General features: G+C 44.4%; 1 long non-coding RNA gene across 1 annotated transcript in view; it reads left to right on the top strand.

The window, feature by feature from the left end:
- The window catches only part of LOC115459037, a 97,677-nt gene extending 71,287 nt beyond the window's left edge, over nucleotides 1-26,390 (top strand). The window contains exon 2 of the long non-coding RNA XR_003940194.1: nucleotides 25,011-26,390. This is a non-coding gene — a long non-coding RNA (uncharacterized LOC115459037). The remainder of the gene's footprint in view (nucleotides 1-25,010) is intronic.
- Nucleotides 26,391-27,282: the final 892 nt, after the last annotated feature.

Genomic DNA, 27,282 nt, shown 5'->3' with positions numbered 1-27,282 from the left:
ACATTTAAAATTTTTGCTGAAGACTCGTTTTTTCCAGTTGGTTTTTGGTGCAGAACCTTGATTTCTATTTTGATTTGCTCTTGCCTATGGATGTGGTTTCCAAACTCTTCAGACTATACTCCCTCCCTTCTAGTACAATTGTTCACTCCTGACACAAATTTATTCACTTTTATTTTTGCACTGTCTTAGGATATGTTTTCCTATGGGAGTACTGAAATCTGTGTTACAAGAATCATACTGTTTCATTAAAATTACCACTGAATTATCCTGTTTTACCCTTCCTTCTATAGTGGTTTAGCTACTAACCTACAAATGCACTCAATCTGCAGCCCCTCATTACCTCTCTATCCTCATCTCCCCTTACGCTCCTACCCATAACCTCCGCTCACAGGACAAATCCCTCCTATCAGTACCCTTTTCCACCACCGCCAACTCCAGGCTCCGCCCTTTCTACCTCGCATCACCCTATGCTTGATATAAACTTCCCGAACCAATACGCCAAGCCCCCTCCCCACCCATCTTCAAATCCTTGCTCAAAGCCCACCTCTTCAATGTAGCTTTCGGCACATAACCATTTACCTCTATTCAAGAAACCTAGACTGCCCCAATTTGATTGACTGCATACTTTGTCCTTTAGATTGTAAGCTCCTTGGAGCAGGGACTGTCCTTCCTTGTTAAATTGTACAGCACTGCGTGACCCTGGTAGCGCTTTAGAAATGTTAAGTAGTAGTAGTAGCTGTTTATCTGCCTGACTGTTTTCCTTTTCCATCAGCATGCTCTGTAAATAAGCGGTACATGACAGGCTCCTGCTAGTTTTGTTATTTTACTGTGTGTTCTCCGAGGACAAGCAGGCTGCTTGTTCTCACTGATGGGTGACGTCCTCGGCAGCCCCTCCAATCGGAATCTTCCTAGCAAAGTCCTTTGCTAGCTCTCGCGTGCCCGCGCGCACCGCGCATGCGCGGCCGTCTTCCCGCCCGAAACCGGCTCGAGCCGGCCAGTCTTCTTTCGTCCGCACTCGGTACGGCTGTGTTTTTGTCGTGTCGAGCCCCGGAGAGTCGACCTCGCGCATCCGTTATCTAAATCGACGTGTTTTTCTTCGGAAAAGTTTCATTTTCGTTCGGAAAGTGCTCCGGAAACCCCCTTGGGTTTCGTTTGCCCCTTCCTGTATTTCCAGTTTTGCCCCGGTAAGTTTTCTTTCGTTGTCGGGGTAGGCCTCTTTCGGCCTCGGTCGAGATTTTTTCTCCCTTAAAGTTTTGGTGCTCCAAATTCGTCATTTCGGATTTTGACTTCGCCGGCGTGATTTTTCCGCCCATGACATCGAAGCCTTCCAGCGGCTTCAAGAAGTGCACCCAGTGCGCCCGGGTAATCTCGCTCACTGATAGGTACTCTTCGTGTCTTCAGTGTCTGGGGGCCGAGCACCGTCCCCAGAACTGTAGTCTGTGTTCCCTCTTACAAAGGCGGACTCAAGTAGCGAGATTAGCCCAGTGGAACGTTTTGTTCTCGGGCTCTTCGTCGGCATCGGCACCGGGGTCATCGTGTGCATCGACGTCATCAGCGTCCAGACCTTCTTCCTTGGCTGCCAGTGCATCGAGTGCATCGAGGCATCGGCCCTCTGCATCGGCGCCGAGACATCGGATAGCTGCATCGACGTCGGTGGTACCGGGACCTCGTCTCCTGATGTCGTCGGACGGTGGTGCATCGAGTGGAGTGCAGGTGAGGGCTGTCCATTCCCCTGCTGGTGGCGGTGAGCCCTCGGGTGGGTCTCCTCCTACCCTGAGGGCTCCTGCGGTACAGCCCCCCCGAGATCGACCCCCTTCGGTCTCGGCCCCGAGGAAGCGACGGATGGATTCTACGTCCTCCTCGTCGGTGCCGGGGAGCTCCGGTGACATGCTTCGGAAGAAGTCGAAGAAGCATCGACACCGGTCCCCTCCCCGCGTTGGCACCGAGAGCTCTGGGTCGCCGAGGGAGTCGGCACCCAGCAGGCATCGGCACCGAGAGGACCGCTCACCCTCTGTTCAGGAGGTGTCGATGCGCTCCACTCTGGACAGCCCGGAACAGCCTCCACGCCCGGAACAGGTTCTGACGTCGACGCCTGCATCGACCTCCATGCCTTTCTCTGCAGCCGCTCTGAACGAGAGCCTCCGGGCCGTTCTCCCAGAGATTCTGGGAGAGCTGTTGCGCCCTACCCCTCCGGTACCGGCGGTGCTTGCGCCTCCGGTACCGTCGAGCGTGGCGCCGGCTGGCCCATCGCCCGGGGTGAGGTCCCCGACGTCGGTACCGCGTGCGGTGCCGACTGCGGCCACCTCCCAGGAGGGCTCCCCGACTACGTCGGCAGAGGGAGCTTCGCCGATGCGGGTGAGGGAGTCTACCTCTCGACGCCCCCATCGTGGACGTGGCTCCACGGAGTCGAGCCGGGCACGGTTGCAGACGCAGGTCCGTGAACTTGTGTCTGACACCGAGGGTGAGGCCTCGTGGGAAGAAGAAGAAGATCCCAGATATTTCTCTGACGAGGAGTCTGAGGGTCTTCCTTCTGATCCCACTCCCTCTCCTGAAAGACAGCTTTCTCCTCCCGAGAGTCTGTCTTTTGCTTCCTTTGTCCGGGAGATGTCTACGGCCATCCCCTTCCCGGTGGTTGTGGAGGACGAGCCCAGGGCTGAAATGTTTGAGCTCCTGGACTATCCTTCTCCACCTAAGGAAGCGTCCACTGTTCCCTTGCACCATGTCCTGAAAAAGACATTGCTTGCGAACTGGACAAAACCATTAACTAATCCCCACATCCCCAAGAAGATCGAGTCCCAGTACCGGATCCATGGGGACCCAGAGCTGATGCGCACCCAGTTGCCTCACGACTCTGGAGTTGTGGATCTGGCCTTAAAGAAGGCTAAGAGTTCTAGAGAGCATGCTTCGGCGCCCCCGGGCAAAGACTCTAGAACCTTAGACTCCTTTGGGAGGAAGGCCTACCATTCCTCTATGCTCGTGGCCAAAATTCAGTCTTACCAGCTCTACACGAGCATACATATGCAGAATAATGTGCGGCAGTTGGCGGGCTTGGTTGATGCTCTTCCCCCTGAGCAAGCCAAGCCTTTTCAGGAGGTGGTCAGGCAGCTGAAGGCGTGCAGAAAATTCCTGGCCAGAGGAGTTTATGACACTTTTGATGTTGCGTCCAGGGCCGCTGCTCAAGGTGTGGTGATGCGCAGGCTCTCATGGCTGCGTGCCGCCGACCTGGAGAATAGACTCCAGCAGCGGATTGCGGACTCGCCTTGCCGTGCGGACAACATTTTTGGAGAAAAAGTCGAGCAGGTGGTAGAGTCTCTCCACCAGCGGGACACCGCATTCGACAAGTTCTCCCGCCGGCAGCCTTCAGCTTCTACCTCTACAGGTAGACGATTTTTCGGGGGAAGGAAGACTGTTCCCTATACTTCTGGTAAGCGTAGGTACAATCCTCCTTCCCGACAGCCTGTGGCCCAGGCTAAGCCCCAGCGCGCTCGCTCTCGTCAGCAGCGTGCGCCTCAGCAAGGCCCCGCGGCTCCCCAGCAAAAGCAAGGGGCGAGCTTTTGACTGGCTCCAGCAGAGCATAGCCGACATCCAAGTGTCAGTGCCGGGCGACCTGCCAGTCGGAGGGAGGTTGAAAGCTTTTCACCAAAGGTGGCCTCTCATAACCTCCGATCAGTGGGTTCTGCAAATAGTCCGGCAAGGATACACCCTCAATTTGGCCTCAAAACCTCCAAATTGTCCACCGGGAGCTCAGTCTTACAGCTTCCAGCACAAGCAGGTACTTGCAGAGGAACTCTCCGCCCTTCTCAGCGCCAATGCGGTCGAGCCCGTGCCATCCGGGCAAGAAGGGCTGGGATTCTATTCCAGGTACTTCCTTGTGGAAAAGAAAACAGGGGGGATGCGTCCCATCCTAGACCCTGAACAAATATCTCGTAAAAGAAAAGTTCAGGATGCTTTCCCTGGGCACCCTTCTCCCCATGATTCAACAAAACGATTGGCTGTGCTCTCTGGACTTGAAGGATGCCTACACACACATCCCGATACTGCCAGCTCACAGGCAGTATCTGCGATTTCAGTTGGGCACACGCCACTTCCAGTACTGTGTGCTACCCTTTGGGCTCGCCTCTGCGCCCAGGGTGTTCACAAAGTGCCTAGCTGTGGTAGCAGCGGCGCTTCGCAGGCTGGGGGTGCACGTGTTCCCATATCTCGACGATTGGCTGGTGAAGAACACATCCGAGGCAGGAGCCCTGCAGTCCATGCAGATGACTATTCGCCTCCTGGAGCTACTGGGGTTTGTGATAAATTACCCAAAGTACCATCTTCTACCAGTGCAGAAACTCGAATTCATAGGAGCTCTGCTGGATTCTCGGACGGCTCGTGCCTATCTCCCAGAGACGAGGGCCAGCAAATTGTTGTCCCTCGTCTCGCGGGTGCGAGCGTCCCAGCAGATCACAGCTCGGCAGATGTTGAGATTGCTGGGCCACATGGCCTCCACAGTTCATGTGACTCCCATGGCCCGTCTTCACATGAGATCTGCTCAATGGACCCTAGCCTTCCAGTGGTATCAGGCTGCTGGGGGTCTAGAAGACGTGATCCACCTGTCCACGAGTTTTCTCGAATCCCTGTATTGGTGGACAATCTGGTCCAATTTGACTCTGGGACGTCCTTTTCAAATTCCTCAGCCACAAAAAGTGCTGACAATGGATGCGTCTCTCCTGGGATGGGGAGCTCATGTCGATGGGCTTCACACCCAAGGAAGCTGGTCCCTCCAGGAACGCGGTCTACAGATCAATCTCCTGGAGTTGCGAGCGATCTGGAACGCTCTGAAGGCTTTCAGAGATCGGCTGTCCCATCAAATTATCCAAATTCAGACGGACAACCAGGTTGCCATGTACTATGTCAACAAGCAGGGGGGCACCGGATCTCGCCCCCTGTGTCAGGAAGCCGTCAGTATGTGGCTCTGGGCTCGCCGTCTCGGCATGGTGCTCCAAGCCACATATCTGGCAGGCGTAAACAACAGTCTGGCCGACAGACTGAGCCGGATTATGCAACCTCACGAGTGGTCGCTCAACTCCAGAGTGGTGCGCCAGATCTTCCAAGCGTGGGGCACCCCCTTGGTGGATCTCTTCGCATCTCGAGTGAACCACAAAGTCCCTCAGTTCTGTTCCAGGCTTCAGGCCCCCGGCAGACTGGCATCGGATGCCTTCCTCCTGGATTGGGGGGAGGGCCTGCTGTATGCTTATCCTCCCATTCCTCTGGTGGGGAAGACTTTGTTGAAACTCAAGCAAGACCGAGGCACCATGATTCTGATTGCTCCTTTTTGGCCGCGTCAGATCTGGTTCCCTCTTCTTCTGGAGTTATCCTCCGAAGAACCGTGGAGATTGGAGTGTTTTCCGACCCTCATCACGCAGGACGAAGGGGCTCTTCTGCATCCCAGCCTCCGGTCCCTGACTCTCACGGCCTGGATGTTGAGAGCGTAGACTTTGCCTCTTTGGGTCTGTCAGAGGGTGTCTCCCGCGTCTTGCTTGCTTCCAGGAAAGATTCCACTAAGAGGAGTTACTTCTTTCTGTGGAGGAGGTTTGCCGTCTGGTGTGACAGCAAGGCCCTAGCTCCTCGCTCTTGTCCTACACAGACCCTGCTTGAATACCTTCTGCACTTGTCTGAGTCTGGTCTCAAGACCAACTCTGTAAGAGTTCACCTTAGCGCAATCAGTGCATACCATTACCATGTGGAAGGTAAGCCGATCTCAGGACAGCCTTTAGTTGTTCGCTTCATGAGAGGTTTGCTTTTGTCAAAGCCCCCTGTCAAGCCTCCTACAGTGTCATGGGATCTCAATGTCGTTCTCACCCAGCTGATGAAACCTCCTTTTGAGCCACTGAATTCCTGCCATCTGAAGTACTTGACCTGGAAGGTCATTTTCTTGGTGGCAGTTACTTCAGCTCGTAGAGTCAGTGAGCTTCAGGCCCTGGTAGCCCAGGCCCCTTACACCAAATTTCATCATAACAGAGTAGTCCTCCGCACTCACCCTAAGTTCTTGCCAAAGGTCGTGTCGGAGTTCCATCTGAACCAGTCAATTGTCTTGCCAACATTCTTTCCCCGTCCTCATTCCTGCCCTGCTGAACGTCAGCTGCACACATTGGACTGCAAGAGAGCATTGGCCTTCTACCTGGAGCGGACACAGCCCCACAGACAGTCCGCCCAATTGTTTGTTTCTTTTGATCCCAATAGGAGGGGAGTGGCTGTAGGGAAACGCACCATATCCAATTGGCTAGCAGATTGCATTTCCTTCACTTACGCCCAGGCGGGGCTGGCTCTTGAGGGTCATGTCACGGCTCATAATGTTAGAGCCATGGCTGCGTCGGTAGCCCACTTGAAGTCAGCCTCCATTGAAGAAATTTGCAAACCTGCGACGTGGTCATCTGTCCACACATTCACATCTCATTACTGCCTGCAGCAGGATACCCGATGCGACAGTCGGTTCGGGCAGTCAGTTCTTCAGAACCTGTTTGGGCTTTAGGATCCAACTCCACCCCCCGAGGGCCCTGTTTGTTCTGTTCCAGGCTGCACTCTCAGTTAGTTGGTAAATTTTTTAGGTCAATCTCAGTTATGTCCTCGCCATTGCGAGGCCCAATTGACCATGGTTTTTGTTTTGAGTGAGCCTGGGGGCTAGGGATACCCCATCAGTGAGAACAAGCAGCCTGCTTGTCCTCGGAGAAAGCGAATGCTACATACCTGTAGAAGGTATTCTCCGAGGACAGCAGGCTGATTGTTCTCACAAACCCGCCCGCCTCCCCGTTGGAGTTGTGTCTTCCCTTGAAGTGTATTGTCTTGCTACATACTGGACTGGCCGGCTCGAGCCGGTTTCGGGCGGGAAGACGGCCGCGCATGTGCGGTGCGCGCGGGCGCGCGAGAGCTAGCAAAGGACTTTGCTAGGAAGATTCCGATTGGAGGGGCTGCCGAGGACGTCACCCATCAGTGAGAACAATCAGCCTGCTGTCCTCGGAGAATACCTTCTACAGGTATGTAGCATTCGCTTTCTGCTATCACCAGCACAGATTCTCTATGTACTGTCTTCTAGTGCAGTATTTCCCATCCGGTCCTCACCAGTCAGGTTTTCAGGATATCCACAATGAATATGCATGAAAGAGATTTGTATATAATGGAGGCAGTGTATGCAAATCAAGTTCATACATATTCATTGTGGATATCCTGAAAACCTGACTTGGGAAACATTGTTCTAGTGTATTTAAGACTGTACTGGGAGGGATGCATTAGAGGGTTACCTCTTGAAGCAGGAAGTAGCCAAGTGGTTAGAGCAATGGACTGAAAATGAGGGAAGCTAGGGCTCTAGTTCCCGTTTTTCGCGCACACACTTTTTTACTTTGGGAGTAGAGAAGCAGCCTTATGGTTAGAGTAGCAGGCTGAGAACCAGGGAGGCCAGGTTCAAATCCCATTTTGGTTCCTTGTGATCTTGGGAAAGCCACATAGCTCTACATTGCCTCAAGTACAAACTTAAATTGCAAGCCTTCTTGTGCAGATAAATACGTACAGTACCTGAATGTAACTCACCTTGAGCTCATACTGGAGGGGGGGGGGGGGGGAGGAAAGGATGAGCTAAATCCAAAATCTCAGTCCCATTACCTCAATCACCCACTTAGACTAGAAGCTTTAAGACAGGGATGCGTTGTATCTGAGCACTTATCAGTGTCCAGTACTGTGTATGTCTGGTAGCACTATAAAATTAAGCATTAAAGCAGATTTCTTTCCGCTTTCTCCTATATATTAATGCATCCAGAACCTCTTCCTTCTCTTGGACATGTGAACTTTTTCCATTTTATTCCTTGTAATAATGAGACCCTGCTGATCATATACTTAAAGGACCAGATGTGCTATGTGGGTTTATTTTTTTTTTTTTGTTCCTATATCCCCAAAAAGGATAAATGCTGTAGTACATCTGGAGTACATAAAGTAAAGCTGGAGTCTGAAAATCTGTACAGGATTCCAGATGTGTAGGTACATTAGGTCTAAGCTCTGCTAAACTCAGATGCTTTACTTTATTTATTGGCTGTTTCATTGTGACGGAAACCACCTGCCTGTCTCCAGCCAAAAACTGAATATGGAAAAAGCTGTGTTTTATCCAAGCCCCTCAGCACTTGAAGAGATCAGCCCAAGTAATAAACATTCTTCCTCTGTGGGAACAGTGGATATTCTGTGCACACACTAGCTGCATGGTATATTCAGTCATGGTAATGGGATTTGATAAACCGTCTTTCTGTGATACAATCAAAGCAGTTTCTATTTATTATATGCAGGTTCTTTCTCTGTCCCTAGTGAGCTTACAATCATGGAGCATTAAGTGACTTGCCCAGAGTCATAAGGAGCTGCAGTGGGAATTGAACCCAGCCCACTGCACTAACCACTAGGCTACTTCTCCACTCTACTGCACTTCAACCTACATTCTGTCCCATATTGCTGTAAAGCAGAGTGAAAGGGAAACATTTATCCTCAGATTCTATATATGATGCCTAAATTTGGACACTGATCCAGTTAGTGCCAATAATTGGCACTAAATTGAATTTGTGCATACATCTTGCTTCGTATTATTCTAGAACAATGTCAGTCTGCCATCCAAAAGGAAGCATGGCCATGGGAGGTGCATAGGCGGGTCAGGGGCATTTCTAAAATTTGAGCACAGTGTTCTAGAATACCGGGGATGTGAGCCCAAATTGGGTGCCGGGAATTACACCTGGTTTCAGCAGGCATATCGGCACTCAATGCTACTCTTGAGCGCCATTTCCTGAATCTAGTCCATAATGCATACGTTCCCAACACTGGAGAGAAGAAAATGACTTTAAAATAATGTACTTGGTAGTTTACTACTACTACTACTTATCATTTCTATACCACCAATTGTACTACTACTACTACTTATCATTTCTATAGAGCTACTAGACGTACGCAGCGCTGTACACTTGAACATGAAGAGACAGTCCCTGCTCGACAGAGCTTACAATCTAATTAAGACAGACAAACAAGAGATAAGGGAACATTAAAGTGAGGATGATAAAATAAGGGTTCTGAACAAGGGTTAGGAGTTAAAAGCAGCATCAAAAAGGTGGGCTTTTAGCTTAGATTTGAAGATGGTCAGAGATGGAGCTTCACGTACCGGCTCAGGAAGTCTATTCCAGGCATATGGTGCAGCAAGATAAAAGGAACGGAGTCTGGAATTAGCAGTGGAGGAGAAGGGTGCAGATAAGAGAGATTTACCCAGTGAATGGAGTCCCCGGGGAGGAATGTAGGGAGCGATAAGAGTGGAAAGGTACTGGGGAGCTGCAGAGTGAACGCACTTATAGGTCAATAAAAGGAGTTTGAACTGTATGCGGAAACAGATAGGAAGCCAGTGAAGTGACTTGAGGAGAGGGCTAATATGAGCATAACGACCCTGGCGGAATATTAGTCGTGCAGCAGAATTTTGAACAGATTGAAGAGGAGAGAGATGGCTGAGTGAGAGACCTATGAGAAGCAAGTTGCAGTAGTCTAAGCGAGAGGTGATAAGAGTGTGGATCAGGGTTCTGGGAGTGTGCTCAGAAAGGAAAGGGCGAATTTTGCTGATATTAGAGAAAGAAACGACAGGTTTTAGCAGTCTATTGAATATGTGCAGAGAAGGAGAGGGAGGAGTCGAAGATGACCCCAAGGTTACGAGCTGATGAAACAGGAAGGATGAGAGTGTTATCCACAGAAATAGAGAATGGGGGAGGAGGAGAGGTTGGTTTAGGGGGAAAGATAAAATGTAAAAACAGAAATGAGAGACAGGACAAGAAAATAAAGATGTACTTCCAGTCTAACTCGCACCAGAGGGAATGGTTTCTCACATTGTGTGGATAATTCATATGACCAAAGAAGAAATATTTCCTGTCCCTAGAACATCTGGGATGTTCCCACGGAGAACTGTCAGACATGCAACAATTACAAGCCTGAACACATGGACAACAGACAAATGACAGATGTGAACTCTACCATGCATCACTGGAAGAAAGCTAGTTTTATGAATTTTAAGCAATACTGTCCAAAGAAACAGGCACTTGAAAGGGTGAGTGACCTCTGGTAGGTCAGAGATTCACCCAGGGGTTTCCTGGTCAAGGACCGCCCTCTCCTGAGAGCAGCATTGCTAATATAATACAGACAGAACACTCCATTCTTCTATTCACACTCTTCTCCTGATAATAATTGTGGTATTTCTTTGCTTAAGACGTCATTAGTTAAATCTGAGCTCAAGAAGAATCATAGTCCTTGTGGCTTGGGTTTGCTCTGAACTCACACAGAAGAGACGCTGGAGGAAAGAGTGGAAAAATTCAAAACTAACCTTCAATAAACGATAACGAGGAATATTGGACTGGCACCACATCTGTGTTTCCACCCCAGTGTATAACTTTTGTAAATTAATTTGTGCTGCTGACCTTTATTGCCACAGTTAGAGTTAATTCCCCTTGCAGAGCAGTCCACATTAATGATGTTTTTCATTGAAGACAACTTGTTCTGTAGAGCAAGTGGCATCATGCATACTATTCAGAATTTTCATGCTGTCAAAATATCACGTATCCAAAAGGTAGTAGCACTCGGTCATTACAAGCAGGAGTTAGGAATTTATGGCCACTAGAATGAACAGAACTGTTTACAAAACCACATGCGAGTTAAGGCAGTATTTTTAGGATTTTAAGCTCATTTTATTTATATAATCAGAGTATATTGCAGGTTTTAAGTATTGACAGATAAATGTTTATTTAATATATCCTGATGTTTGTTTTGCACATGTTTAGATGTTTAATGAAAGGCAGTAGAGCAAATTCCTGAAAATTAATCTTTGGACTCCAGAGGGTTAAAGTAGACACCTTTATCTTTTGCAGTGACCTGAGGACAGATTCTCTAGCATGCCTGTGCTTTATAGAAGATGGCCTGTGCTGTTTGTTTAAATCTTTTTATTGCATGTAAGTGAAGAAACAGTACAACTACAATATGGTTCAGCTAACATTATCCAGTTCGGCCTGTGTTGTTTAAATAGTGGAATAGTTTCCAAATGGTACTCACAGTGACTTTACAGGATTATTAAGTGTCAGGTGCAATAAGTCTCTGTCACAGAAAGCTTTAGAGTTTAAGTGGGAACCTAAAGCAGTGGGAGAGAGAGTGGCTTACCCAAAGTGTCAGTAAGGGGAATTGGAGTTTGAATCCTGGTTTCTTTGATTTTCAGTCCTCTTCACCACCACAAAAGAGAAAAAGGTTTCTGTAAATCTGATTACTTGACATAAAATAAAGTCAGGTTGTACTTGGATGTACAGATTGTACTGGGCAGGGGGTGAAAGTTTTGCTTATTCCTAACAAAAGCAGACTGGCTTGAGCTGTTCATAATTCATTTAGTGTGGAATGTTAAAATACATTTGAAGAAAACATAAATAATGCTTAATTTGAAAACCTCTTATCCCATCATCCACTTCCTTTCCGGTATTTATGCCCTGTTCTTTTTTTTTTTTTTTAAACTTTGTATTTTGTTTTTAATATTTTATTTATTTATTAGAATTTATTTACCGCCTTTTTGAAGGGATTCACTCAAGGCGGTGTACAATAAGAATAGATCAAACATGAGCAGTATGTAATTAGAGTAGTAAAAATAATCGAACAGAGAGATGGTTAAATATTATCTCAGCTAGGGTAGGAGTGGATAAATATGTCCTGCTGCAGCATGTGCAGCCCGAGTCAATCCTTGTGTGTGTGAGTGAGACTAACAAGTTAGTTACTTCTTCCATTAAAGGCCTGGTTGAAGAGCCAAGCTTTCACCTGCTTCCTGAAGTAGAGATAGTCTTGTGTTAAGCGGAGCCTTTCAGGCAGTGCATTCCAGAGTGTGGGGGCTACTCCAGAGAAGGCTGGCTTGCAGGTATCACATGGTGTAATGTCTTTTGGAGAGGATGGGTTTAGTGAAAGCCCTTGGGAGGACCTTAGTGTCCTTGGTAGTTTGTGGAGGCTCATCCTATTTTTCAGGTACTCAGGGCCTTAAAAATCAAACATAGAGTTTTAAATTTAGCCCTGTATTGTACTGGTATGTTATGTGTTATAAATAGTCAACAATGCAAAAGAAAAGATTGTATTTTCCAAAGCAGTACAATAAGCAAGTGAAACTAGAAAACTCCCTCACTCTCTTCCATTCCCTCCCCGCTTCCCCCTTATTATATCTTCTTTCCTGTTCTCACTTATTTTATAGAAACCACGATGATTTGTGCAATTTTGAATGCAATAGGTTTCCTTATTTAGTAAATTTATCTGCTACCTAAATTTGTCTGAAGTGGTCTCACAGGATGTTTGTAGTTTTGAGCAGTCTGTTGTTCTCTCCACTCCATAATGTCAAATTACTGTATTTTAATATGCAGACAGTAAAAAATGAATGCTTCTAGAGCAATAAGGACATTTTCTCAGCAGATTCCAAGGTTGCAAAATGGCAGAGATTATAGCCCTAATTAAAATATTACTATGTTTTGCGATCAGGTATTTAGAGCACAGGTTCTTCTCTCTTTGTAAAATGTTCATCTGCATAGAGGAAATGTGCACCCGGGAAGTAAAAACAAATACAACAAAAACCTGTAAGAATGTGGATTCCTGAGCAGTACTCAATTACATAAGAGAGAAAGAAGCCAGCATTAGTGTATGGAAGTACTGGGCGCCTAGTGTCACATTGTGGAATTGTCTTTCCAGTGTCGCATAAAGTAATTTGCATGGGTCACTTTACTACACGGTGAGAAGCTTGCATTTACTGCTTCTTCGATGGGTTCTGCATTGTCTCACTGGTCTATTATGTTTGAGCTGAAACATAAATATTTGACTAAACGTATTCTTCCCAGGTGACATTTAGTGCACGGGGTTTGTTTGGTCTCTGCAATAGGTTAACAGGCAGAGCATGACAAGGATGAAGAAGACAACTTTTAGAGTAGCAGGAGAGGTCTACAAGCTCTAAAATTTAATAGTCATTCTGATTTGACTCTTAAGAGCCAAACACAAGGTAAGCCAACTTAGAGTAAAGATTTCTGTCCCAAAATAATAAAATTGTTTGCAGAGTCTTGGCTGGCTTGAGTTTCTGCTCTGTTACTTTTCTGGCAACAGATCTTTATACAAGGAAAGTAAACAAAAACAAGAGAAACAGGAAGCCGATATGGTTCTTCAAACAAATGGCCAAAAAAATAAGGGTAAATGAGGCTGCATTCAAGAAATATAGAAGAACACAACTAGAGGATAACGGAAAAGATTACCAGATTAAACTCAAAGAAACAAAGAGGGAAATACAGCTAGCGAAAGCACAGGCGAAAGGAAAAATGGCTAAAGATGTAAAGAGGTGACAAGACCTTTTTCAGATATATTGGGGAAAAGAGAAAAGCTAGGAATGGAATTGTAAGACTGAAAGATGATGACGATAAAGCAAACATGCTAAACAAATACTTCTTTGATGTTCATAGAAGGAAATCATGGAGAAGGACCGCAGTCAGAGCTACCAAGGGTATATCTGGGAATGGAGTGGATATTGTACCATTCACAGAAGAAAACAAGTTGAAAATTATTGTTTTTAGTTCTTATTTGGTTTTCAGGGGGTACCTTCTGCTTTTTGCTGTTTTGTTCCAAAACTAGCACCATCATGTAGAAGCATCTTAATTTTGCTTCCACAGACCCCAGTGTTTAGGATGTTCTCATTTTTCTGCTTTTTTGTTGCCAGTACAGCTCTCTTACCTGCCTACTGATATGGACACTTTTCTGTCACTTGGCCTTGTAATAGTATAAACCATAATGTTGCATGTAAGACTTACATACAACATTGTGGTTTATACTGAAGAGTAAGTAAGTCTGATTGCCAGATATTGTTTAGACTTGTAATAACCGTGCCATCTTCTGCTTCCACAGACTCATGAATTTTATTTTATTTTTTTGAACTTATAGACCACCTCCTTAATCTGAAGAGCAATCAAGATAGTTTACAAAGAAAACACCAACATCTATAACAAAACCCAAAAAGGGAAATCTGCTTTGAAAAAAAGTGAAATTAGACACGTTTCACATAAGACATAGCAACAAAGGGTTAGCACAGCCATACAAAACCAGCAGATTTTTCAAAATCAACAGTAAAAGACCTAAATTTGTGGTTGATGCCACAAGGAAACCATGTTCTATGTTCTAACTTGCAACATCATCAGCTCCTTGCCACTGCAGCCTAGCAAAACCAACACAGTAGATATTTGGGCCCTCCCTCTTCCTCAACCTAATGAGAGCTTCACAGCCACAGCCCAAACTTTCTCTTGATTTTTTTTTTTTGTTTTGTTTTTTGTAAAATAAACACTAATATGGTTGGCTTGTCTGCCAGCACTGCTAGAGTCCGTTTGTGACATTCATGTGAAACTAATCACATAAATGCTTTTTATATCAAAATGAGCTAAAAAGTTCAAAAAGCCTGGAATTCAGTTTACTTCAACAGTTTTTCATTTCCTACAGTTTCCATATGGGAGCAAATTCCTGGGAAAATAATAAGCAAAAGTCACTTGAGGCAATTTTGCTCATAAATATGAGAATTTTTGATCAGTCAAATGAGTAGAACAGGAAAAACTCAGAATAACTAAGTGACCCTTTTTTTCTAGAAAGAAACTAGATCATTCCTGTATTTTGACTGAACTCAGTGCATTGTGGCACATATAGTTCTGCCATTTAAATCCGGTAGAATGAGTTTCAAACTGCATCAAAATGGAGGTGACAAAAAGCCAGCATTTGAATCAAGTCTCTTTCTAGGTAGTGGGTCTCTTGTTAGTTCTGAGAATGTTTTGTGGGAAAATAAAGTAAAAATATAAAGGTGGAATTTTGTAGAGTGAGAGTTGTATTATAAATGCCAAGTAGTTTTTTGTTTTGTTTTTTTCTTAAGAATTCAAATTTGTCTCTCTTTGTACTTGTAGTTGTGCATGTTCCCTGGTTTTCTTCACCCTGGCCCATTCTTGATTTCTGCTATGAAGTCAAGAAATTTAGGGGTCCTTTTACAAAGTTGCGCTGAAAATGGCTTGCGGTAGTGTAGGCGCAAGTTTTGGGCGCACGCCGATCCATTTTTTAGTTACCTGTAAAAAAGGCCTTTTTTGCCAAAAATGGACGTGCGGCAAAATGAAAATTGCCTCGCATCCATTTTGGGTCTGAGACCTTACTGCCAGCCATTGGCCTAGTGCAGGGGTAGGCAACTCCGGTCCTCGAGAGCCGCAGGCAGGTCAGGTTTTCAGGATATCCACAATGAATATTCATGAACTTGATTTGCATACACTGCCTCCATGGTATGCAGATCTATCTCCTGCATATTCATTGTGGTTATCCTGAAAACGTGACCTGCCTGCAGCTCTCGAGGACCGGAGTTGCCTACCCCTGGCCTAGTGGTAGACTCGCACAGTAACTGGGCGGTAAATGACCTACGTGTGCCAAATGCCACTTGGTGCGCATCCGTTACGTTCGCCCGAAAATGAAATTACTGCAAGAGCCCCGCGGTAGTCGGGCAGTAACTCCATTTTGGCACGTGTTGGGCGCGCATAGACGCTTGCATGGCTTAGTAAAAGGGCCCCCCAACCATTTCTGAGATTCATCTGCCCCATGCTTGGAATAGACTTCCTGGACCTATACGTCTAGCTCCATCTCTACCTGTTTTCAAATCCATGCTGAAAACCCACCTTTTCACTGCTGCTTTTAGCTCCTAACCACAATTGCCCTCCCCTTGTCTCTTCCTCCCTTCTCACCCATTACTTCCCTCACCCGTAACTGTCTTGTTTGTCTGTATTACTTAGATTGTAAGCTCTTTTGAGCAGGGACTGTCTCTTTGTGTCAGGTGTTCAGCGCTGCGTGCATCTGGTAGCGCTATACAAATGCTAATAATAATGCACTCACCTGGTCAACCGGCTTTTCAATTGGTTGGCTCATGCGTCAGAAGCAGCGAGATGATCTCTCACCCAGACTTGGAGTGCACTCCACTCCATGGATAAATCCTTCTTATCTGTTCCCTTCTCCACTACTGCCAACTCCAGACTTCGCGCCTTCTGTCTCGCTGCACCCTATGCCTGGAATAAACTTCCAGAGCCCCTACGTCTTGCCCCATCCTTGGCCACCTTTAAATCTAGACTGAAAGCCCACCTCTTTAACATTGCTTTTGACTCGTAACCACTTGTAACCACTCGCCTCCACCTACCCTCCTCTCTTCCTTCCCGTTCACATTAATTGATTTGATTTGCTTAGTTTATTTATTTTTTGTCTATTAGATTGTAAGCTCTTTGAGCAGGGACTGTCTTTCTTCTATGTTTGTGCAGCGCTGCGTATGCCTTGTAGCGCTATAGAAATGCTAAATAGTAGTAGTAGTAGTAGGTATATTTCATCAGATAATGGCTTTTGCAGGTAGCAACTAAGATATGGAAGAATTTCTTCTTGCTACAATCCAAGTTAATCCAAAACAGTAGTTAAAGTATTAATGTGAATTTCATGAATTCATGTGTGTTTGTATTGGCAGAGAGAACTTTAAATGCCACGTATCTCAGCACTTTGTTCTGTTAAGCAAAAAATGACATACATTATGAGCATGACTTAAATACTGTAATTGTCATGACTGAATATCCTATCTTTGAAAAATCTAAGTAGTGATACAGTATAAAAATTACTACTACTACTATTTAGCATTTCTATAGCGCTACAAGGCATACGCAAAGATACAGTATAAAAATAAGGGATATTATTTGTAGAATAGGTTTTAGCTTGTTTTCATTATTGGTGTATGTCCATAAAGACTACAATGCAAATAACAGAAATCAAAAATATATCAAAGAAAGACCACATGAATTACTGTGTGAGATCACAGCTGTCTGGTTATAACTAATTCTTCACATCTTTGAACAAATAGATATTCCTTTATTGAGAGTTTCATCAAAAGGAGATCACCATGCTTTTACCCACCAAAATCTCAATGGCTTGCTGTTGGTCTAAAATGTTTACTAAGGTGCGTTAGCGTTTCTAATGCGCCTTTAAAATTAAGACGCGTTGAACGCTAACGCACCTATTCATTTCCATAGTGCACCTTAGTAAACATAGGCATAAAATTGTGCCACAGCTTTGGACAGATCACTTTCTGATTGAATTTGGACAATGTTTGTTTGTTTTTGCAGCCTAATGCCACTTAATCATTCAAAAACATGCCAATCACGAATTATCTATTGATATTTTCTATCAGTCTTGGGTCTTTATTCTTATGAATACTAGGCCCTATGTGCATCAGAAATGACTGTGAAATTTACAGACAAGACATATAATATTGTTGCCCCTGAGGAAAAGATTAAAGTATCAGGATTGATAAGCCTTCCCTATGGTATGTGTCAGATTTGGGAACTTTGAAAGTGAAATGTAAAAAAATGAAGTAAAAATGCTTGAAATCCATGTTAATGAGTGATGATGGGGTATTTTAGAAAAGAGCAACTATGACATAAAATAATGCTTTAAAAAAACTGCCAAGGATCTTTTTATTGTATTTATTTATATGGCTAGTCTTCATAATGTTATGGACAGGCAAGGAGATGGTTTTTAATGGTTCAGAATTTGGTCTCGGTGAAACAGGAATTTACTGCAAGTAAGGATTTTATAGATGTTTGTAATAAGATGGCTTTTTATTTTCAGGAGAAAATAGTATTAAATGCCTATGAATTCAGTCAGAAAGTTGTTCTAACTATACCTCTAGTACAGTGGTTCTCAGCCAATGTGTCATCAAGAGGTGGAAGGTATGTCACAAAAAATTTGGCATAGTCAGCAAGTGAAAAAAAGTGTAGCCTAATGGTTAAGAAGATTAGAATAGCCTTACTGGGACAGACCAACGGCCCATCTAGTCCAGTATCCTTCTTCCAGCAGTGGCCAATTCAGATCACAGGTATCTGATAGAATCCCACATATTAGCAAGATTAATACTACTGATGCCAGGACAAGCCATGGCTTTCCCTGTGTCAATAGCAGACTATGGACTTTTCCTCCGTAAACTTGCCAAACCTTTTTTTAAACCCAGATACACTAATCACTGATACTATATCTTCTGCAATGAGTTCCAGAGCTTAACTATTTGTTGAGTGGAAAAATATTTTCTCCTTTCCGTTTCAAAAGTAATACCATAAAACATCCTTGAGTGTCCCCTAGTCTTTGTACTTTCTGAAAGAGTAAAAAATTGATTTACGTTTACCTGACCACTCAGTATTTTGTAGACCTGTATCATATCCCCCCTCAGCTTTCTCTTGTCCAAGCTGAAGAGCCTAAACTCTTAAGCCTTTCCTCATATGAGAGGTGTTCCATCCTCTTAATCATTTTTGTTGCCCTTCTCTGAACCTTTTCTAATTCTACTATATCTTTTTTAACATACGGCACCCAGAATTGCACACAACACTCAAGGTGTGATTGCACCATGGAGTGATACTGTTGGCTCCCCCCCTCCCAAACTATCCAATTCTAAATTAAAAGTTGTTCAATCTCCTTTTTATATATTAGTGCCAGCAGCTTGGTTCAGTCCTGGTTAAAGTCCATCCTTCTGGAATAAGCACCCCTTTCCCCAGAATGTTGCTCAATTCCTAACAAATCTAAATCCCTCCTCCCTGCATCATTGTCTCATCTACCCATTGAGACTTTGGAGCTCTGCCTACCTCTTGGGTTCTGCCAATGGAACATGGACCACTTCTGAAAGTGCTACCCTGGAGTTTCTGGATTTTAGCTTTCTACCTTTGAGCCTAAATTTGGCTTCCAGAACCTCCCTCCCACTTTTTCCTATGTCATTGGTTAGTACAGTGGGCTGAGATCTGGGGAACTGTGTTCAATTCCCACTGTGGCTCTTTGTGATCTGGTGCAAGTCTCTTAACATAAAGACCCCAGTACAAAACTTAGGGGCCCTTTTACTAAGCGTCTACATGTGCCCAACACGTGCCAAAATGGAGTTACCACCTGACTACCACATGGCTCTTGCGGTAATTTCATTTTTGGCTCGTGTCCGCTACGCGCATCTGAAAAATGATTTTTATTTTTGGACGCGCGCCAAGTGGCATTTGATGCGCGTAGGTTATTACCGCCTGGGTTCTTTACCACTAGGTCAATGGCTGGCGGTAAGGTTGCAGACTCAAAATGGACGCGTGGCAATTTTGATTTTGCCACACATCCATTTTCGGCAAAAAAAAAGGCCTTTTTCACAGGTGTGCTGAAAAATGGATTAGCGCGTGCCCAAAACCCGCGCCCACACTACTAAAAGCCATTTTTCAGCGCACCTTAATAAAAGGACCCCTTAAGTTGTGAGCCTGCTGGGAAAAGTGAAAGTACCTGCATATAATAAACTAATAAAAAAGGCCCATTTCGTTATGAAATGAAACGGGCACTAGCAAGGCAATCCCCCACCCTCTCTCGCTGTCTCGCTCTGTCTCCTCCGAGTTTCAGACCCCCCTCCCACCCTCCCTCCCAGTTCAAAGCCGTCCTCCCTCCCTCCCTTCCTCCCAGTTCAAGGCCCCCTCACGCCTCTCCCACCGAGTTCAACTCCCCCCTCCCTCCGATTTCAACACCCCCTCCCTCCGCATTACGGACCCCTGGACCCCCCCTTTCCCGACGAAAACACTCCCCCGCTGCCGTCGCGTACCTGTGCTGACGGGGGGACCCCAACCCCCGAAAGCCGAAGTTCTGTTTTTGTCTGTGGTGGCGTGTTGCTTGCTGAATGATCATATGTTGAAATTTCTGTGCGTGCGTCTGATGTCAGACGCACGCACAGAAACTTGAACAGCTGATCATTCATGAAGCAACGCCCCGGCGCAGCCGAGAAGAGAACTTCAGCTGTTGGGGGTTGGGGTCCCCCGTCAGCACAGTTACGAGACAGCGGCGGGGGAGTGTTTTCGTCTGGAAGGGGGGGGTCGAGGGGTCCGTAACGCGGGGGGGGGGGGGGAGGGTGTTGAAATCGGAGGGAGGACAGAGTCTGGAACTCGGTGGGAGGGGCATGAGGGGTGCACGTCATGATGGTGCCTAGCAGACTACAGGAGCCACGGTCCCAGGCAGGACAGAACGTTGGAGGTGAGAATTATATATATAGAGAAGATTTAAACAGCTTGGTTGAACCACAGAAAGGTGGTATATCAAATCTATTATCCTTTAAATCTGAATCTGAGTTGGTGACGTAGCAATGCAAAAAAAGTGATTCATTTTGAGAGAGCTGCCTGAGATGTTACTTATTCAGTTAAAAAAAAAAAAAGACAGCTGTAAGAAAAGATGTGTTGGAAAAGACTCATATTTTTAATCCAGTTGGCAAACCTGAGCATCAAATATCATGGGGGAGAAAGATGCAGGATAAAATATCCAGAGCTAGAATGGCTGAAATTTTAGTCATGGGGTGACTAACAGAGAAAGGGTATGAAATTATCTGTAGATAATTTTAATTCAATTATTCAAAGTTGTTAAATCACATGCTGGTTGTGAGAAATTGCAGGAACTGGAAGATGAAATGGGGCATTCAGATGGCAGATGAAATTTAATGTGAACAAGTGCAAAGTGATTCACATAGGGACATAGGCATCGGAACAGAGCTGTTGCACCCCAATGGCACCCCTAGAATTCTCCTTTCCTTCCTTCCCTATGAGGTGCTGATTTCTTTTTCTTTTCCTCCCCCCCCCCCCCCCCCCATGGTCTCCAGCGTCTTTCTTCTTCCCCCCCCCTCCCTCTTACCTCCCTGCACTGGGGAGCAACGCTACAATCTGCATAACAGAGGATTTTGAATTTGAAGGGGGCAGGAGGCAGCAGGCCTTGAGCATGTACAGATATTCAAGGCCCCATGCCAGACAGTCGCAGTGCCTGTTTTGCTATGCAGAGTGTCACCACCTTGGCAGCCTAATGTTCACAACTGCTATGGTAAGCCAACAGCGCATCAAAAATACCGCCGGTACAGCGTATAAAATTAGCTTGCCAATGCTTAAAGGAAATGGTATGCAAATTATATGTGCACTGTTAAAACAAAGCAAGGAGGGAGGACATGCTTGGCACATGCACAGAAGAATTTCACAGGAAGCCTAGCTCCTGGGCGCTTGTGCTAGGCAAAACCCGAATGTGAAGCACATGTTGGCGTCTGTTTTCTATGCCTTTAAATATAAACTTTTTCAAATTTTTTTTTAATTGAAAGGCTTATATTTAAATGCAGGAAACAGGCACCATAGTGTGCTTTCACTGTTTCAGGTTCGCTTGCACTCATGCACATTTGGGGCTTGCATAGGCTTCTTTCTGTGCGTAAACTTTATAAAAACCAGCAGAATTTCAAGGAAAGAAGCATGAGAAATCCTCTCTTCAAACACCTTAACGCCTGCTCTGAGCTGGCATTATTTTTTACAGCAGTAAGGCGGCTTTGTTTTACACGCTGAGCATTGAGAGGGAATAGGAAATGACCTTATTAAAATGCATTGACTACATTAATATGCTATTTGCGCTAATCTCTGGTGCACTCGTTTCCCACGCCAGAGCATCTGAGCATTCTCTCTGCGCTCACTAATGCGGGCGCTAGTTTGGCACTAGTGGCCTCTAGTGTCCTTGTTGGCTTTTTCTGAGCATCGAGGCAATGGAGAGGGAGGTAAATCCATACTTTGCAGGGGTGGGGAGAAGAAAGGAGAGAAATGCTGGACACCACGGGTGGGGGGAGGGAGAGATTCTGAAGAGATAGGGGGGGTTGAGAGGGAAGGAGAGAAATGGTTTTTTATTATAAAGTTTGATATACTGCTTAATCCGATGGGCAGGTCAAAGTGGTGAACAGTCTAAAAGTAAATAATCAGAAAGGAATCTGCTGTCTGAGTAACCAACACCCAACTAAGCAACTGTTCCCAGTGTCCAGTCATCAAAATCCAGGGTTAAAAAAAAAAAAACACACATTTTGAGCAGGTTCTCTAATTTCTTGAAATATTGCTCAGCATGAATGAAGGACGAGAAGTCATTCCAAATTTTAGGTGCTAGAAAGAAAAAAAAGCAGAATGCTTAGTGGATTCATAATGTACCTGTATAGGATTCAGGAGAATTAGGCAATGGGAAGGCAGGGCAGAGTATAAGGAATAATCAGAAGGAAACATATAATGGAAGACACAACTGATGCGCTCTATGTACCAAGCATAGAATCCAGGGTCATAGCCAGACCTCAACGTTTGGGGGGCAGGGTTCCAGAGCCCAAAGTGCGTGGGGGGGCACAGTTTGGTCTGCCTCCCTGCCGCAATCCCTGCCCTGCTGCAACCGCACACACCTTGGCTGGCGGGAGTCCCCCAACCCCTGTCAGCTGAAGCCTTTCACTGAAACCGAGCATGCACGTGACGTGAGAGGAAGCAGAGCAAAGAACAACGCTGGAGAAAGGCTTCAGCTGGTAGGGGTTGGAGACCCCTGCCAGCCAAACCAGGGGCCCCAGATCCAATTTGGGGGGCACAGGCCCCCTGTAGCTATGCCACTGATAGACTCTTAAAGGAGATGTGAAGCTGAACAAGTCAGTGCAGTTGAATGTGGAGAGATGTGTTGTGGTCATGTCTATGGACCAGGCAAAGTGTCCTGGTCACAAAGTTTTGTAAACCTTGAAGGTGCTTAAGTTTGGTAGCCAGAGACATCTGCATAGACAGAATTACAGTAGTCTAGTCAAGAAAACAGAAACACATCAAAAAAAGTGTGCAGCATAGAAAATCAAAGAGACTATGAAAATGACAGTCTATGCCAGGATTGAAAGCCTGATTTTAATAACACTGGAGATCTGTTTCTCAAAGGATAATTAAGAATCTATAGTGAGTCCTAAGTAATAACAAGAGTTTACAGCAGGAATAGGAAGACCAATTAGGACAGGAATCAAGCCAGAAATTTTGGACACCATAGAGGAAGAGGTTGAAGTAGGAAAGGAGAGGAATGGACACCATGGGGTTGGGGGAGAGGAGAAACCATGGGATGCATAGGATGGTAGGTAAGGAAAGGGGAGATGCTGGAGTTAGGGGCAGAGCTTCTGCTCCTTCATACAAAAAGGCACTCTGCTGTGCCTGCCCTTGCATAGGGCAAAATAACCCAAATAATAACTACATGATGCTAGATTCAACATTAGGAGTCAGAACCTATGACAGCACATTAAAATGTGCTTTGTGTAAAGCAGCAGACACAAAAGCAAACAGTGTTAGGAATTATTGGGATATAAATAGAGAATAAAACAGAGAACATTATAATGCCTCTGTATTGCTCCATGGTATGATCTCACCTTGTTTATTGTATACAATTCTGGTTGCTGCATCTGAAAAAAAAAGATATAGTTGATTAGAAAAAGTACAGAGAAGAGTGACCAAAAATGATTAAGGGGGGGTGGCACAACTCTCATATGAGGAAAAGAATAAAGAGATTAGGGCTCTTCAACTTGGAGAAGAGGCAGATGAGGAGGGAAATTTGATTAAGTTGTATAAAATCCTGGGTGTAGTAGAATGGGTAAATGCAAATCAATTGTTTACTCTTTCAAAAAGTACAAAGACTAGTGAATATGCCTATGAAATTACACAGCAATACATTTAAAACAGAAAAGAAAATCAATTTTTTTCTGAATGCATATTTGAGCTCTGGAACTTGGATTAGTTTAGTTCTGGTATTTGCTATACCGCTTTTTATCACTCAGACTTGAAAGCAATTTACAGTCTTAAAAGTAATAGCTAAAAACAAAAAAGGGGCTCCTGATCCTGTATTGCGATTCTTATTGTCTTAAGACATTATTCAGAAAATCACAAAAGGCTTATTAGTGTTGGGGAGGGGGGAGATATTTCTAGGAATGTCTGAAATGCAAATCACTAGTACTATTATTGATAGCTGTTCAGTATGAAGTTACAGCAGAATGGGAAAACACCAGATAATGACAGGTGGTTTCAAAGGTCTTGACTTATCTCATAATGCAAAAGCTTCCGGCAATAAAAAAAAAAAAAAAAAACAGTGGAGTGGAGGCGTGGCCTAGTGGTTAGAGCACTGGTCTTGCAATCCAGAGGTGGCCAGTTCAAATCCCGCTGCTGCTCCTTGTGATCTTGGGCAAGTCACTTAACCCTCCATTGCCTAAGGTACAAACTTAGATTATGAGCCCTCCTGGGACAGAGAAATATCCAGTGTACTTGAATGTAACGCGCCTTTTGCTACTACTGAAAAAGGTGTGAGCAAAACTCTAAATAAAATAAATAAATAATCACTCAGAATTTGTTTAAGAATAGAGTCCCTTTTTCCAGTACTTTGGATTAGAGGAAGATGGAAAGATTAAGTAATGAGTATCACTTGAAAAGTGTGTGTGTGTAGAGGATAATTTGCTGTAAGTTAGTGGGTGAGAGAAGACAGTATGTATGGGGCCAGAATTCAGACTAGGGAGGCAGTCCAGGTAACTCCCATGGTCAGCGGTGAGTCCGGATATTCAGTGACAGGCATTGAATATCCAGTTTATTTTTGGCTAGTTTAAACTTAACCAGCCAGGCCAATATTAGCACTGGCCAGTTAAGTTTAAACTGACCAAAGCTAGGTCTGCTATTTTGGCGGCCCAATTTGACCACCAAACTTAGCCAGCTAAAGCGCTGAATATTAGCAGAAAGCTGGTTATATTGTGCAATATGACTGGTTATCCGCTAAGTGCTGACTGCGAATATTCAGCAGGCGATAACACCGATCATCTGCTTAATATTTGCAGATAGATGGTTAAGCGCATTTTAATTGCCCAAGAGCCGGTCCTGGCCAGCTAAGTAACGCTGAATATTAGTGGGTATGTGTTTGAAATTTTGTTGACATCAATTGAGGCCCATGATTGATACACAGTTATATGAATGCAATGTACAGTGATACATCATGCTTCCTGAAACTGAGTGGACTTGATGGTATTATGTTAATAGAAAATTTAATAATTAAAAAAAACTGAATTTGTGTATGGTATTAACTGAAAAGTGTCTTAAGTTGCGTTTTTCTTTCTTTCCCTTTCACAGAAAATGTGATAAACGGTCAAGATTATGAAGTCATGATGCAGATAGATTGTGAAGTTATGGACACCAGGATTATGCACATCAAAGCCTCATCCATTCCTCCCTTCCTACAAGTTCACCGGGAAAATCAGACCAACGCCTTCTACAGCTCTGAGGCATCAGCTTCCAAGACTGCGCATGTTGTCAGTGCAATAAGAGAGTCGGCACTCTAAACGGCAGCATAATCTAAACAGGAAGACCATACAGAAAAAGGAGGAGATGGCCATCAATTCTAATGCTTTCTGTATAGCTATTGCCTAATGAAGGCAGCAGTGCAGGATAAGACTCTGGCTCATTCCCTACACAAGGCTTAATATAGTCAAGAATTTCAGCTTCCTAAAAAGAGAACTTTCACAAACGCTTGTATTTTTTTACAGGCTCAGGTTTTTGAGTATTTTAACTAAAAATAGGCCTATCTTGATATTTTCAGATTTGTTTGAGATTTTCTAGACTGCTACAGTTTTTCTTTTCCTAATGTTTTAATATGATGGCCCATCACTTTACAATTATAGGTGCAACAAATTTCTGGATTTCCAAGACCAGAAGTGGCACCAAACTCCTAGCCATACACTGGGGATGGGGGTGGGGTACAAATTTGAAATCTCAGGTACACAAGCCCCAGCGTGCAATACTGCAGTATCAAAACATTTTGTTCCTTTTATTCTCTAGAGGATCGACAAGAACAACTCGCCTATATACTCAGGATGAACTTTTCAGTAGGCAATCAGACTATTTATATTATGTGACCCAAAGTATAAATTTCTCTCATAGCGCAACCTGTCAGGTGTTTTAGTAGAAGCATGAAAGACACAGATGTGAACTTCAGCTTTGTAACAATTCCATGGTCTCACTTGTCAGTTCCTTCTTTTCAAAATGATTCTGTATTCAAACTCTACTGATCAGTTCAATAATGAAACAAGACCAAGTAGCAAACCAGGCTTTTTTTTTTTTTTTAACCCTAAATTAAATAAAAAGATTGTGACCATAATCTAGACCACCTTATATGGCACACAGTCTTTGACCCACAGGAACATGAATGGCTTCTAATGAAATTTAAAACAGCAGTGCCTCATATTCTGTCAGCTTTAGTAATCCAGGCAATTTCTTAACTCAACATGTTTCTAAGAATAAATTGTGGAGGATTCACTTCTATTTCATTTCTCGGATGTTTCCAAATTGTAACCCTGTCTCATTCTGAATTATGATCTGTGACTCTTGCTGGGTAAAAAGCCAAAGTATGGAGAGATGCCTCAGACATATGACAAGCAAAAAAAAAAAAGGGAGTTAAGCATGGTTGCCTCCTTCCTAGTGAGATTAACCAGAGAAAGGAAACCACTAGAAAAATGAGACTATTTCAGAACCTTTATAATACATTTCTAGGAGGCACGTCTGCTTTAATTAAGAACAGAATATCCATACTGGGTCAAACCAGTAGTCCATCTAGCCCAGTATCCTGCTTCCAACAGTGGCCAATTCAGGTCACAAGCACCCGACAGAATCCCAAATAATAAGATTCATGCTACTGATCCTAGGGACAAGCAGTGGCTTTCCCCATGTCTGTGTCTCACTAGCAGACTATAGACTTTTCCTCCAGGAACTTGTCCAAACCTTTTTTTAAACCCAGATACACTAACTGCTGATACCACATCCTCTGGCAATGAGTTGCAGAGTTTAACTATTATTTGAGTGAAAAAATATTTCCTCCTGTTCATTTTATGTTTTAAAAGTGCTACCATGTAACATCCTTGAGTGTCTCATAGTTTATGTACTTTTCGAAAGAGTACAAATGCTTACGTGGTCTACACCACTCAGTATTTTGTAGACCTGTATCATATCTCCCCCTCAGCTGTCTCTTTTCCAAGCTAAAAAGCCCAAACCTCTTTAGCCTTTCTTCATTCGAGAGGAGTTTATTCCCTTAATCATTTTGGTCGCCCTTTCTTTGCAGCTTGGGAGGAGATGAGCTGCCTTCTTATCAGTAGCCTTCCTTCTTACAAAGCCAATATAGTTAAACATTGTTAAGCCAAGAAGCTACCTAGGAACTTGGGTCCCATATACCCTACCGTTAAAGTATGTTATTTTATCACTAATTTGTGCTTTTTTTTAGCACAGATCCCATTTTATGCAATGAGACCTAGTTACTAATAACTGGGGTTAACAGTAAAATAACACATCTTAACAATAGCCCACGTTAATGACTTCCTCCCCCCAACCAACCTCCTAAATACTTTTCATAATA

Source organism: Microcaecilia unicolor, unplaced genomic scaffold, assembly GCF_901765095.1.
Source record: "Microcaecilia unicolor unplaced genomic scaffold, aMicUni1.1, whole genome shotgun sequence".
NCBI lineage: Eukaryota > Metazoa > Chordata > Amphibia > Gymnophiona > Siphonopidae > Microcaecilia > Microcaecilia unicolor.
The sequence above is the reverse complement of the archived record's forward strand: the minus strand, read 5'-3'. Positions and strand labels throughout refer to the sequence as shown.